The following is a 14,668-nucleotide window of genomic DNA, read 5'->3' as shown; positions in this document are numbered from 1 at the left end:
CAATGATCAAGTATATGGGTTTGTCCATTGGGGGAGTCCAGTCCAGTTATTTTTTGTTATGACTTTTGGTGGAGAGGTGGGAACCTGTAGTTGGACGGTGGGGGGGGGGGGGGATGGTGTGTCTTTGTTGGGAAAGAATTCTTTGAAGTGGAATTGTTGAAAGAATTTTTTTGTTCTCTACATGTTAGTATGATATCAGATTCTGTGGTGGGGCAAAAGTTTAGTCCTTTGGAGAGTACAAATAACGTCGTTCTGGGTAAGGTTAGTCTTGATAAGTTGATGATGGGGTAACACATTCATGCCAAGATGGGTCCAAACAAACCAGAACCCCAGATCTGAATAGCCCCACACTTTCAGGAAGTTAGGATCTGTGGCTCATACTGGATCAATAATGAGACAAACCAAAATTCCAGATCCCAGTGCCAATGAACTGTAGGAGAGTTCACACTCAGAGCTGACCTTTGCAGCTTGGGCCTCTCTCTCTAAAAGACATTCCAATTAATCTTAAATGTGCCCATTTAATCAAGAAACACAGATGACACAGTTCCCTTGGTCCATGACTACATCTTTTCCCTCAAAATTCAGATGTAGCACTGAACAATACACCCAGACAGGGACCAAACCACAGCCAAAACATTTACAAGGCAAAGCCTTCCACTACAGAAGCAATATTTCTAATGTGAGAGAGTAATGACATAACCCTACTACTCCTCTGTCCCTTTCAGTCACCCTTGCTGTATGTGACACAAACTAGAACAGTCCCTTGCAGAGCAGACTGATCACATTAACAGTAAGACTAGAGAAAGAGAACAGAGACATTACTAATTTGACCACACTTCAGTGAGGCGAAAACACTTTTTTTTTAAATATATCTACAGAACTAACTTCTCTCTGTAAATTGCCATCCCCAGTACAAAACACTCGAATAAATCCTGGCTTTGACACTAGAATTTTAGGATTAAAAACACATTAAAAAGATTAATAAATTGCGATATGAAACTTTCTTCTCATGATATGTCAGAGGCTGCATGAAACATTCTTTCTTAGGTAAGAACAATCTTGGCTTTAAGAGGAGAAGGTTGCTGGATAATACAAAAAAACCCCACTTTTAATGTGTTTTTCGTCTTCAAAGCTCTCACAAACATTAACTATTTTAATAAACCCTCCAAACCTTTATATTGTCATTTGATTTGAAAGTAATTGAGACTTTCCTAAAATGTATAGTCTAGTTAGTTATTTTCATCAGAAATACACTTTCCTTTGCAAAGTAAAGATTTTACTTTGTGATCTGTCTGCCACCTGTGCAGCAGTACAGCACAAAATGTTACTTTTGTTTAGGTGCTATACAAATGGTGGTTTTTATTTGATTTTTTATTTGAATAGCATAATGGATTTAAAAAATATAGACTGGATATTTTGAAGCCTGGGGAATATTCTCATCAGATAAATATCTTTTAAACATTTAGGGCCAGATCCTGAGCTGCTGTAATTTGTATGCCTCCATTCACCTCTATGAAAGCTAAGCTAACTTACACCAACTGAGGATCTGGCCCTTATGGTTTATGAGTGCAATCATGCAATGAGTTCCACATGGGCACAGGGCTCTGTGTATGGCAAGCTGATTGTAGGATCTTGGCCTTCCCTTTATTTGCAGAATAATCCAGCTTTGATTATCACATTTGTAACATACATCATAGCTGAAACTTCAACAGAGCCAGATAATAAACTGTTCAGCATTACCTCCAGCAGAGAGCAAAATAAACACATTCCTGCAGCGTGATTTTCTCAGCTAGAATCAAATTTCACATTAGATAAATCTAGGAAGTGGCCATGCATTCCATAAAAAAATGTGATGGCAAGCAAAGCTTCTTCAGCAGTAACCAGAAAAAACAATCAACCCCCAAACTGAGCTTTCAGCATATTCAAACTAACTGTCAGTTCAACAACCAGTCCCCAGCCAGCAACTGTTATCCTTCAGCCATCCTTCGTGTTTCATTGGGGAGCACCCTCGCTGTCTGACTGTTTCACCCTGTCCTACAAATATTCTGCTACTTCAGATCTCTTGGAAAAGAGATGACATGTTATATTTTGACCTCAGCTTGGCAGGAAATAAGGTTATTGCTGAGGAACAAAGAGCCAGGAATAAGCATGCTGAAGTCCTTTGCTTCACAGAATCAGTCAGTTGTGGAAGACTGAATTAGCTAAGTCAAAAATCTTAGATTTTTGTACATTATTCTGATTCCTCCCTGAATTCAAGTTCTATTAAAACTGTTTATTGCTTTCTATTTTTGATGTTCTCACCGAAGGCTTTTAAACAGACCAGTGGAGGAATTAATTAGTGTTACCTCTCCTACACACATGGTGGACTGTGAACAAAGCTCACTGTAAATAGGTGCCCAAGCTTAGCTATTTCTGGGAAAGCAGCTTTATGCTGCACAGAGCTGCTCTGGAGGCCCTGAGAACTACTGAAGCAAGCAGATACGAGTAAGGCTAAGTCTATACTGCGTACTTCTTGTAGTGGTGTGTAGGGTATGTGTAGCTACACACTGCAGTAAAAAGCAGGCTGAGTCCACACTACGGTGTGTAGCCTGTGTCAGTGAAAGGCTCTGGCAGAGGGGGAGGGGGGTGGAGAAAGGCTAAGGCTGTTCCCTGCTTCTGGAGTCTTTCACTGTGCTGGGAAAAGGTTCTCACAGCTTCCAGCAGCTTCCCACTACTGAAGCCTTTCCTTGCCTCAGGGAAAGACTCCAGCAGCAGGGAGCTGTTGGGCTCAGGCAGGCCCCTGTTGTGGAGACTCTCCCACAATGTGATAGGGAGACTCCAGCAAGGGGGAGTCAGAAGGAAAAGGCTCTAGCAATGGGACACTACACTGCTAAAATCAGCAGTGTAGACATGGGAGGCACTGCTTGGGTGAGTGGAGAGCCCTGTAGTTACATTAACTAGTCCCACCAGTCCCTCTTGGTATAATGGATAGATGATTGTTTGTTTGGAGAGTTCAGGTTCAGATAAGCATTCACAGATTTGGATGCTTGGTTCACGCTTACCTGAGATGTACATGTTGTCTTTCCATTACCTGAACAAATGTACTACCCTCTCCTATGAACAGTCCCCTCTAGAGAGCCCACAACCTCCCATCTACCTCAACTTGTCTTCTTGTACAGGGAAAAGAGTCTTCTGGGGTCTTCCAGGAGCAGCCAGACGGTCCCTTGCTGTCTCCTGGAATTTCAATTTATGGCTGCTGTGCCTCATTCCCCTTCTGCTTCCTTCTAATGCCAGTCAATAAGGATCAACCTTCTGCACACTTACATGATGGTTTCTTCTTGGCTGCAGGTGCCCTGTCATTCCCTCTTTCCTTACCCATTGTATAGTGGTACAACCTGAAACCCTCCTGAGGGTTCCACTGTCAAGGTAAGATATCTATAGCAGTATTGCTAAATGTAAATTCCAGGTCGTGGAATCATAGAATTCACCATAGCTTCAACTGGTGCTAGACTCCACTATTGCAATAAGCACAGCTCTCCCCATTCTCAAAATATCATCTTGGGAAGATTCAAAGAGTTCTTCAGCTCCTCAAGAATTAAACTTTGGGTTTATCTGTGGGATTTTGGCACAGTGACTTGCACAGCAGGCCACATTTCAAGCTGTCAGAGTTAACTCTGAGCAAGACAAGTCAGCAGTGTAATGACTTGACTTGAAAGTAAGCTCAATATTACTGCTTTATAATTATAATTAGTTTAAAAGTTTCTTTCCCCAAACGTTAAGACAGAAGCATACAATCACCTTTAGTTCTGAAAGGCTGTCTGACCAGCTGCCAGACTAAGGCCAGTGGAACTATAGGGCAGTGCCTAGGTTCCCAGCTCCAGGAGTCCGGTGATTGTCAGAATCTCAGTTTTCATTTTAAAAAAGTAAGTTTTTAGCCCACATGGTTGCAAAGGAAAACTTAAAGATTTAGACTAAGTGTAACTGATTCAGGGTTGTCTGCCAAATCTACTGAGAGGATGAAGCAATAACTCAGAGGTGTGAACTGCCCCAGGCATCCCAATGGGATGGTAACTCCAAGACTCTGAAGGCCTCACCAACACATTCCCAGCAAAGGATTCTGTGTGGCAACAAGAGAAGATTCCAGTAGACCTGGCCTAGCTACCCTAGCAAGTACACCCTGACTGTTGGGAGACACCCTTGCTGCTGCCCCTGTCTCTTTGGGGGCAGGAGAGAATGGATCCCTGCTGTGCTTGAGGGGGTGAGAGAGAGAGAGAGGCCTCTGCTACTGAGGGTAAAACAGTCCATGCCACTATGTGTCTAAGAGGGAGCTCCCCTCACAACAACCCATTCCCAAGTAGGAGGTGGAGGAAGGGGAACTTTGGGTCATGCCGAAGGCTGCAGATAGCTTTAATTCAGCCCTGGCTGCCACAATTGTACATAGACCTAAAATCCATAGTAATACAGACCAGATAATTCCAACAATTACTTCAGTTCACCTGTTGCATTGCCTTGTATTAACTGAAATGTGGAAATAGCTACTTCTGTTTATTAATGTTCTGTATCTGGACCTTGCAGCGCCCCCGTCTTCTCCATCTGCTGTGTTCTTTGCTGGGTTGATGTGCTACAATATACCTCAAAGATCTGTACCAACCAATAATGGTTTATAAAATCCGAACAATCAGTTCCACACCATGAACCACTCTCTCGGTGTCTCTCAAAATTACACTCCCAATGCTGTATCTAGTCCAGTTCTCTGAATGACTGAACAGCCCTCCATGCTTTAAAACACTGAAAAACTTTCACCAGAGACAGACTGCAAAGGCCACTTCCAGGATACTTTTCAGAATTTCTGATTTAAAAAGAGAATGTGAATGTCGCTGCTATTTTCTCCTTATATTCCTGTACTCCATATGAAACCAAATGCAGTATTACTAAACACAGCACACACTATAGACATACCATTAATAGAAACAATCTCACAAGGAAGTAAGTTTTTCTCCTGTACTTTAGGTCCATGGTAGAAATGCATACCTTAGTACCCAAGGAGCTGATAGCATTGATACAAATTATTGCATTCTTGCCCTTTCCCACACTGAGCTAAATAATGGACCTGAAATTAAAAAAAAAATAAAATGCTTTACTTACTTTTCTCCAGAAAGCCCTTATAAGGGGATCATGGGAGGAGCAGCAGCATATGGGCCATATTTATATACAGACAGTGCACATAATGTGTCTTTTTCATGGCTATCCAGCCATTTTCTCTTGTCTCTGTGATTTCTGAAGACATCAAGTCCCCTTGGGATTCTCTCACCCAAAAGCTGTAGGAGTGCTACAGCAGAAGCAGAATCTCCATTAGAGAATTTGATTCAGCTGTACTCTGACAATGGGTCTCTGGCAAGAAGCACATTCAGAACATACTAGTTTTTGTTTTTGTTTGCTTGCTTTTATTTTTACATTTAAGACCATATTACATCATGGGAAACAAATCTCTCTTATTTTGTAGAATGACAAATAAAAGCTGTAGGCTAGGGCTTAATACACCACAGCTGTAGCAGAAAACACAGAAGATGCCCTTAAAGAAATCTTATATAAATGGGCAGCATCCTGACTGGCAGTAGCACTGCAATAAAAGGCAGAGGCAGTGCCCTGAAAGGGGAAGGAGAAAGCTGCAAGGACTTTTGGGAGTCTACAGGGCTATAAAAGCTGAGCTGATAGGCTTGGTGCTTTCAAGGGATGGCTGGTTTGGAAGAGAGAACAAACAAACTCACTCTATCTCAGAGCTGGGATCTTGGTGTAACAGGTCAAAGCTGAGTAGTTTTTTGTTTTGTGTGTTTTTTAACTTCTGTATTGTGAACACTATTAAGCCAGCTATAGTTCAGGAACTACAGATCTGACTTCCAGGGCTTATTAATCTGAAAAGGCACATGCATCCCTCACAGTCTACTTCTGCCCTACTTTCACATCCAAGAGAATGCGCTTTTGGAAGTCCCCTTCTTTCAGTTTCTTTGGGGTGAGTCACATATACATTATTTCATAACAATGCAATGCATTTTTTGTAACAAACAAAACACCACCAAGTTCCTCTCATCACTATAGTCTCCACCCCTCACCATATTATTGTACTAAGGAAAGAGGATATTTAATTAAAAGAATAAATAGTAAAGCATAGGGTATTTCCTAGGTCTTAATGGCCAGTTGGGAGATGCCTTGGACCATTAATACTATCTGGCCATTAGTGTCTGGGTAATGCCCTGCATAGAGGTCATTACTGCTTTTTGGGGATGATGTAGATACAATTAGTTAGCATAGGGTATTTTTATGAACCTAAAATATCCATTTTTAACTGTAAATGGGATAAGACCTACTTCACAGAGGCATTGTGGAGATAAATTAATTACTGTTAGTAATGTGCTTTCCTATCATTGGATCAAGGGTGCTATTGACATTTTAGCTATTAGCTGCTCAGATTACTTGCACCAGTCTCTAAACAATCCATTCAGCTTTTAGTTTACTGTTTTTATTATGATAGGATTTTTTTCTCCTCTGCCACGGATAACCTCCAAAATCCTTTCTAAATTGAAATAAAACTGAGCCATCATATTTAGCAGGGAACATGATACCCTCTCAGAACTGGCCAACAAAGCCATATTCTGGCTAGTTGTGCAAAGAAAGATACTGAACTGGCACCAGCCCTGTAGTAATATCAGCTCAGCAGAAAGCAGGGCCAAAGAAAAGCAATTTGTATATATATGGGCTGGAAATATTTTCATTCACATCATGCAGAACCAGTTTAAATGCCATCATTATGAGTCTTGACTCATCCTTAATATTGTTTAATGAACTACTAAAGTGAAACGGATCTGTGCAGAATGAAGGACAAGGAGCCTGAGTGTGTGTGAGAGAGGGAGTATTTGGCACTAGCAAGCATCCTTATTACTAGGGCCCTATCAAATTCATGGCCCTGAAAAACGCATCACGGACTGTGAAATCTAGTCTCTCCCCATGAAATCTGGTCTTTGGTGTGATTTTACCCTATGCTGTACAGATTTCATGGGGGAGACCAGTGTTTCAAATTGGGAGTCCTGACCCAAAAGGGAGTTGCAGGGAGGTCTCAAGGTTATTTTAGGGGGAGTGGGTCACGGCATTGCCACCCTTACTTCTGCGCTGCCATCAGAGCTGGGCGGCTGGAGAGTGGCGGCTGCTGACCAAGGGCCCAGCTCTGCAGACAGCAGTGCAGAAGTAAGGGTGGCAATACCACACCACACCATGCCATCCTTACTCCTGCACTGCTGCTGGCGGCGACTCTGCCTTCAGAGCTGGGATCCTGCCTGGCAGCTGCCGCTCTCCAGCTGTCCAACTCTGAAGGCAGTGCCGCCACCAGCAGCACAGAAGTAAGAGTATCAGTACTGCAATCCCCCCTTACAATAACCTTGCACCCCCTCCCACAACTCCTTTTTCAGTCTGGACCCTCCAATTACAACACCATGAAATTTTAGATTTAAATAGCTGAAATCATGAAATTTATTATTTTTAAAATCCTATGTTTGTGAAATGACCAAAATGGACCGTGAATTTTATAGGGCCCTACTTATTGTCTAAAACCAAACAGGTACAAGAGTACACAATCAGTGATAAAGCATCTTTTAAAAATAATACACACTTCCTCCCAGGCTTCAGCTGACATCTGCTGTTTAGAGAGATTTAACCCTGGTTATTTTTTCTCCAGACAAATTCTAAAATCAAAGTACCTATTTTATATGTATTGAAAATTGGGCCTGATTCTGAACTCATTTGCACTGATGTAAAATGTATCACACTGATGTAAACTGGTAAATGAGAGAGACTTGCTGGTCTTAAAATTCAAAGCCTTTGAGATCAGTTTTCAAAAATGGAAAAACTAAGAGAGACTAATCCTGTATTATTGACAATCAAATCAATACTCGTATGTGTCTGATGTGCCAACAGAAGTGCCCAGGTACAGGACTTGGACATCCTCTTTAAGTATGCCTTGTTGCAACTTGGGCCTAGATTTTTCTATAAAATGGTTATCCTTTTTGGTTGAATTTAAGCATCCCCAGGAAGATATTTTCTGTACCTCGCTGAGTAAGATCTAATCACAGCCAGGTTGTAGCAGAGCTGCAGGTATAAGGAATCACCTGTTTCATACTTAGTGTCAATAAGATATCTAGCTACTCTGTCAGATGAGCTGTCACAAGCAAAATTGTGAGGATACATGAGTATTTAATAGGCACATAACTTCTGATATTGTCCAGCTGATGCTCTACTTGAATCTCTATAGGAACTCCCTATTTTTGTAATCTCTGGGAGATAGACCGTTCAGGTAACACACAGGATGAGATCACTTGCACAGAATATCAATTTGTTAAGCAACCTTTCTTTCTGATGCCAGGAATTTTACAGTCACTCCATACATTTAATGCCAATTGTTCTAAAACAAAACCAAATAAGATATCTGATAGGGGAATCCCCTACACATACCTTGGGAGGTTAAAAGAAGGGATGGGTGAATGAGGCTGGAAAAAATAAGAACCCGCTCAAGCCTTTGTCCATTTTTAAAGTCAAATGTGAACAGAACCTGAAATGTCTAGTTCCTTTTTATTTTAAATTTCAGCTCTTAGAAGGGACTAGAATCCCTTCGTACAACAATGCAAACTGATTGTAATGATATTTCTAGCTTCCCCAACACTATCCCCACACTCTGAGAAGAGTCCCTGCTAGGATAGTGGTGCGCCACATACTGGCTGTAAGGAATTGAGGAAACTTTACACTGGCAAGAGCTAGCCAAAGCCAGCTAGTTTGAAATCTCACTCTAATTACAACCTGAAAGCTGAAAACTAGCAAAACCACTTAGATCCTCTAGCCAGGAAGGAACCCATCAGAGACAAATAAATAAAACCTTGCACACTTTAATGCATGTAAACCACTCAACAAAGTAAATTATGCTCCACTGGTAGAGTGGTAAAGAGCTTAAAGAAAACTGAAAAAGCTCATCAGAATGAAAGATTACACCCAAATGCAATGGAAGAAACATAGACCTCACTAAGTGATGCTCTGTCAGCATTGCATATAGATAGTGAAAACAAAGTCAATAAAACTTAAAAGCAAAGAGGGTAGAGAGAAATGACAGCAAAGCACAGTTGTACTGATAGTTACTGTAGTAACAGGCTGAAGGTTACATTTAAAACCAAAGTGCAGCTGTTCCTCTTCACAGATGTTAACTGAGCTCAGCACTTTTTATATACTATAGGACAAAGCATGTTCCAAAGGGAACCGGGAGCTGACTCACTAATTCCCAATATGAATATGGGCTACCTTAAAAAATGAGCACAAAGTTAATGACTCTAAGGCAGTGATATTCAGACATCAGTGGTTCAGGAGACAAATTAGTGATCAACATTACCCAGAAGAGCCACAGTCGTATGAATTCATTGTTTCATTTACTATAGTACTACATATTCCTATTTAAACAGTGTGGAAGGAGAAATATTTAGTGATATGTATTTCTCACAGCAAAATCACTGACCAAGTATTATTATTTTATCAACTACAATTCGTTAATAACATAGTAAAAGCATCCTGATTATTAACCAATCAAATCACACAGTGGTTTAATATCATGTGCTGCAAAGAGCTGGAAGAGATGCATTAAAGAGCCACTTGCGGCTCACGAGCCTCAGTCGGAGTGTCACTGCTCTGGGGCTTGGCAGTACAAGGAATTAATGCTCTAATGTCTCACTATGGGGAGATGGGTTTAACTGTACCTTAGATCACGGTGTGAGATAGCCTTAACCTAACAGACATTTGTTCACATGGAACCTTCTCATACCATTTCCTCTAGTTAGCACAAGTACTAGCATCTGCAGAAGGTTGCAACTGTAAGTGCCTTGTGGGTCAGGATGGAGGCACATTCATAAAGCAGTGTGTACATTTTAGACAAAACCTCTCTGTACCATGCCCAAGTGAACATGGACAGAGTTAGGGGCGACCCATCTATTGGCTTCTTATGTGCCAAAGGGGTCTCTGTTGTGCAGCCTTTCCATCACATGTGAATATAATCATTGTCCCTTTGATCTGGCCCCCTTTTAGGGTTAATCCTTATCAGTGACTGAGGCTGGAGCATGAAAATATGATGAATGAAAAATTAATTTAAAAACTCTTAAACCTGAGGCAGATACTTGTCAACAGCTAAATGACCAGTTCAGATATCAAATGTGGATAGAAAATTAATTCCTTGGCTTCCACATTCTAGAAGGATAAAAATGGAATGAAATATGTCCTGTGAGATCTCTGGGCAAAGGGTGGTATTGAAGTGGGAAGTTTTCTTAACAATTTTGTAGGATCAGGTGAGTGTATCTCCTTCCAATCAGTTTTCTCCTGCTGCAGGGAGGGGTTAGAGGTGAGTGGATTTTGATCTTCCCATCATCTATTTCTCTGACACTTCAGATGCTGAAGTTTAGCAAACAAGTTGTTCCAGAGAATGGAAAAAAACTTTTTGATAAAAGTTCCAGAAGTTTCCTGACATATGCTGTAGGTCACATTCCTTTCTGGTGTAGCTCCATTGTCTGCAGTCAAGCTATACCAGGGATGAATTTGATTCAGCATGTTTCTAAGGTGAGAACGCACTGTTAAGGCTGATTGGCCACAAATTCTTAACCTCATCCTTCAGGAATATTTCTATTTCTATACACCCCTCTTCTGGGCTAGGCCGGTGCTTGAGGAAGTCTAGGTCAGCCCTGCTAACTCAGGAGCTATGGAGGTGAAGCAGTCAGCATCTGAGGAGTTCCTTCAAACTCCCTATGTCACACACAAGAAGTCACATCCAACTTGCCTCTACCAGAGGAAGAGCTACTGTGCCACAGGAGCATTCAGGGCAGAAGGTTAAGTAAAATGGAGTTGAAATGGGGTGGATCATTGGCACTCAGGGAAAGGCTATATGGATAGCCCCAGAGAAACAAAATGTCACAGTAAGAGGAAAATCAACCTTCACCCTTTCCATCCTGGGCTTCAACAGTCTTAAAATCCCAGCTCCCAACAATGGCTTTTGAAATGCAGAACTAAATGTACATAGGATCCTAGTCCCTGGCCCCCGTCACAGCTTAGTCATGGAAATGGAAGAACAATGACCTCTGTATTCAGAGCTTCCAAATCAAAACAGGACAGGCCCCTGGCATGAGGGTCTTATCTCTCTTCTTTCAGTCCAATATGGATGACTGATTTCAGAGTAGACAAAAAGAACTAGCTAGCTCTTCGTGAAAAGCCCTTTAGTTTTCTACAGTTTGCCACTCCAAGAACTATTTAAAAGGCCTCAGACAGCACAAAAATAGCAATATTGACAGAGTCTGCTCTCTTTACACTGAAGATACCGCTTCTGTTAAAGCATGAGGATTCTCATGAAATGCCAAGTACAATAAGGCCCAATTATTTTGATTGATTTGATTAATGCTTCACTCAAATACACAGGCAACTTGAGAGGATACAGTAAATAATTGCTGAAGGGTTCAAGGGAAAATTTGTAGTGATTAAATCACATAATCTTCTATGTACAGGTCTGAAATGTAAACACCAAAAAGCAAAGTTAGAACCTAGGTCCTGCAATTGCTTGCACATGTGAGCAATCCTGTTGAACTCAGTGTGACTCTTGCATAGTTTCTCCCGGGTATAAGATGTTTGCAAGTGAGATGCAGCTATCATAGTCGGCCTGTTCTGCTTAGATAATCTATCACACAGTACAGTACAGTTAAGGTCACATGTACAATGAGCTGAGTTAAAGATGGACTTTGTCTAACTTGAAATGTTTTCATTTGGTAATATTAAATCAAGACTTTTGGAGGTGGGGGTTACCTGCCATTAATTTGTGAAGTAAACAATTAAAAAAGAAGGCTTGCATTTCAGGGAAAAGACCCACTTTTTACATAAAAGGGGCTAGCAGAAAATAAAATGGCAAAAATAACTGAATGACTAAATCTTTGGTTTGTTCCTGACTCTTTGTACAAAGTCAGTGTTGATCAGCTGCGGAGTAGAGGTCAGGAGATCTGAATTCTAATCGCTATTCTTCTACTGACCTGTGGTGTGACCATGGTAAAGTCACTTCACCTCTTTGTGTCTCAGCTCTTCCATCTGTAAAATGAGGATAATAATACTTAGCTGCAAGTATAAAGCACTTTGAGAGCTAAAGCGCTATATAAGAGCTATGTGTTTTTACAATATTAACATGTCTCAGGCAATAGTATACTAACAGAGCATGCATTACATGAAGTAAATTGTTCATAGTCTACTATAAATGTAGATGAAAACAAAGTTTATAATCCACCAGGATACCCTTCCAGCCAGTGTCACTCTGAATAACTGTTGACATTTACTGCTCTAAACAGTAGTGTTAAAGATGCAAGCTTCCTAGGTAGTCATGCACCACATGTTCCAGCTGTTCCTAGGAAGTAAGTGCAAAAAGCCTGCTTTGCTAAATTGCCAGTATCAGAGAGAAGTCATGAATACCCCTCCCCCCACAAATATTTCTGAATATAACTTAGATGGAGTTATTTCCCAAATACCTAATTTAAAACAGGTTATGAGCATATTTTGCAAAAGTCATAGCTTCTGGATTCCCAGCCTCTTAATGTTCAGCCCTCCAGGCAGTCCCTGATAGAGGCCCTGAGTAGAACATGGTTTTAAGATAACTGAGCAGCTACCTACCTGATCACAATCCCCAATGCTCAGCTGACTCAGGCTTGCAGGGTTTGGGCTGCAGGGCTAAAAATTGCTGTGTAGACGTTCAGGCTTGGGCTAGAGTCTGAGCTCTGGGACCTTCCACCCTCCCAGGAACCTCCCAGGTGCTTAATGTCTACACTAGCAGCAAAGAATCCTGTGGCACCTTATAGACTAACAGACGTTTTGGAGCATGTGCTTTCGTGGGTGAATACCCACTACATCAGATGCATGTAGTGGAAATTTCCAGGGACAGATATATATATGCAAGCAAGCTAGAGATAATGAGGTTAGTTCAATCAGGGAGGATGAGGCCCTGTTCTGGCAGTTGAGGTGTGAAAAGGGAGGAGAAACTGGTTTTGTAGTTGGCAAGACATTCACAGTCTTTGTTTAATCCTGAGCTGATGGTGTCAAATTTGCAGATGAACTGAAGCTCAGCAGTTTCTCTTTGAAGTCTGGTCCTGAAGTTTTTTTGCTACAGGATGGCCACCTTAAGGTCTGCTATAGTGTGGCCAGGGAGGTTGAAGTGTTCTCCTACAGGTTTTTGTATATTGCCATTCCTAATATCTGATTTGTGTCCATTTATCCTTTTCCGTAGAGACTGTCCAGTTTGGCCGATGTACATAGCAGAGGGGCATTGCTGGCATATGATGGCATATATTACATTGGTGGATGTGCAGGTGAATGAACCGGTGATGGTGTGGCTGATCTGGTTAGGTCCTGTGACGATGTCGCTGGTGTAGATATGTGGGCAGAGCTGGCATCGAGGTTTGTTGCATGGATTGGTTCCTGAGCTAGAGTTACTATGGTGCGGTGTGCAGTTACTGGTGAGAATGTGTTTCAGGTTGGCAGGTTGTCTGTGGGCGAGGACTGGCCTGCCACCCAAGGCCTGTGAAAGTGTGGGATCATTGTCCAGGATGGGTTGTAGATCCCTGATGATGTGTTGGAGGGGTTTTAGCTGGGGACTGTATGTGATGGCCAGTGGAGTCCTGTTGGTATCTTTCTTCCAGTAGGAGGCTTCTGGGTACACGTCTGGCTCTGTCAATCTGTTTCCTTATTTCCTCGTGCGGGTATTGTAGTTTTGAGAATGCTTGGTGGAGATTTTGTAGGTGTTGGTCTCTGTCTGAGGGGTTAGAGCAGATGCGGTTGTACCTCAGCGCTTGGCTGTAGACAATGGATCGTGTGATGTGCCCGGGATGGAAGCTGGAGGCATGAAGGTAGGCATAGCGGTTGGTAGGTTTTTGGTATAGGGTGGTGTTAATGTGACGATCACTTATTTGCACCGTGGTGTCTAGGAAGTGGACCTCCCATGTAGATTGGTCCAGGCTGAGGCTGATGGTGGGGTGGAAGCTGTTGAAATCGTGGTGGAATTTTTCCAGAGTCTCCTTCCCATAGGTCCAGATGATGATGACGTCATCAATGTAGTGTTGGTAGAGAAGGGGCGTGAGTGGACGAAAGCTGAGGAAGCGTTGTTCCAGGTCGGCCATAAAAATACTGGCATATTGTTGGGCCATGCGGATGCCCATAGCAGTGCCACTGATCTGGAGATATATATTGTCATCAAATTTGAAATAGTTGTGTGTGAGAATAAAGGCACAGAGCTCAGCAGCCAGTTCTGCTGTGGCATCATCAGGGATATTGTTCCTGACAGCTTGTATTCCATCTGTGTGTGGGATGTTTGTGTAGAGAGCCTCTACATCCATGCTGGCTAGGATGGTGTTTTCTGAAAGGTCACCAATGCATTGTAGTTTCCTCAGGAAATCATTAGTGTCATGGAGGTAGCTGGGAGTGCTGGTGGCATAGGGTCTGAGTAGAGAGTCCACATATCCAGACAGTCCTTCAGTGAGAGTGCCAATGTCCGAGATGATGGGGCGTCCAGGATTTCCAGGTTTGTGGATCTTGGGTAGTAGATAGAATAACCCTGGTCGGGGCTCTAAGGGTATGTTGATTTGCATATATATACCTA

The sequence above is a fragment of the Gopherus evgoodei genome, chromosome 7, assembly GCF_007399415.2.
Source record: "Gopherus evgoodei ecotype Sinaloan lineage chromosome 7, rGopEvg1_v1.p, whole genome shotgun sequence".
Taxonomy (NCBI): domain Eukaryota; kingdom Metazoa; phylum Chordata; order Testudines; family Testudinidae; genus Gopherus; species Gopherus evgoodei.
This window is presented reverse-complemented; position numbering follows the sequence as displayed.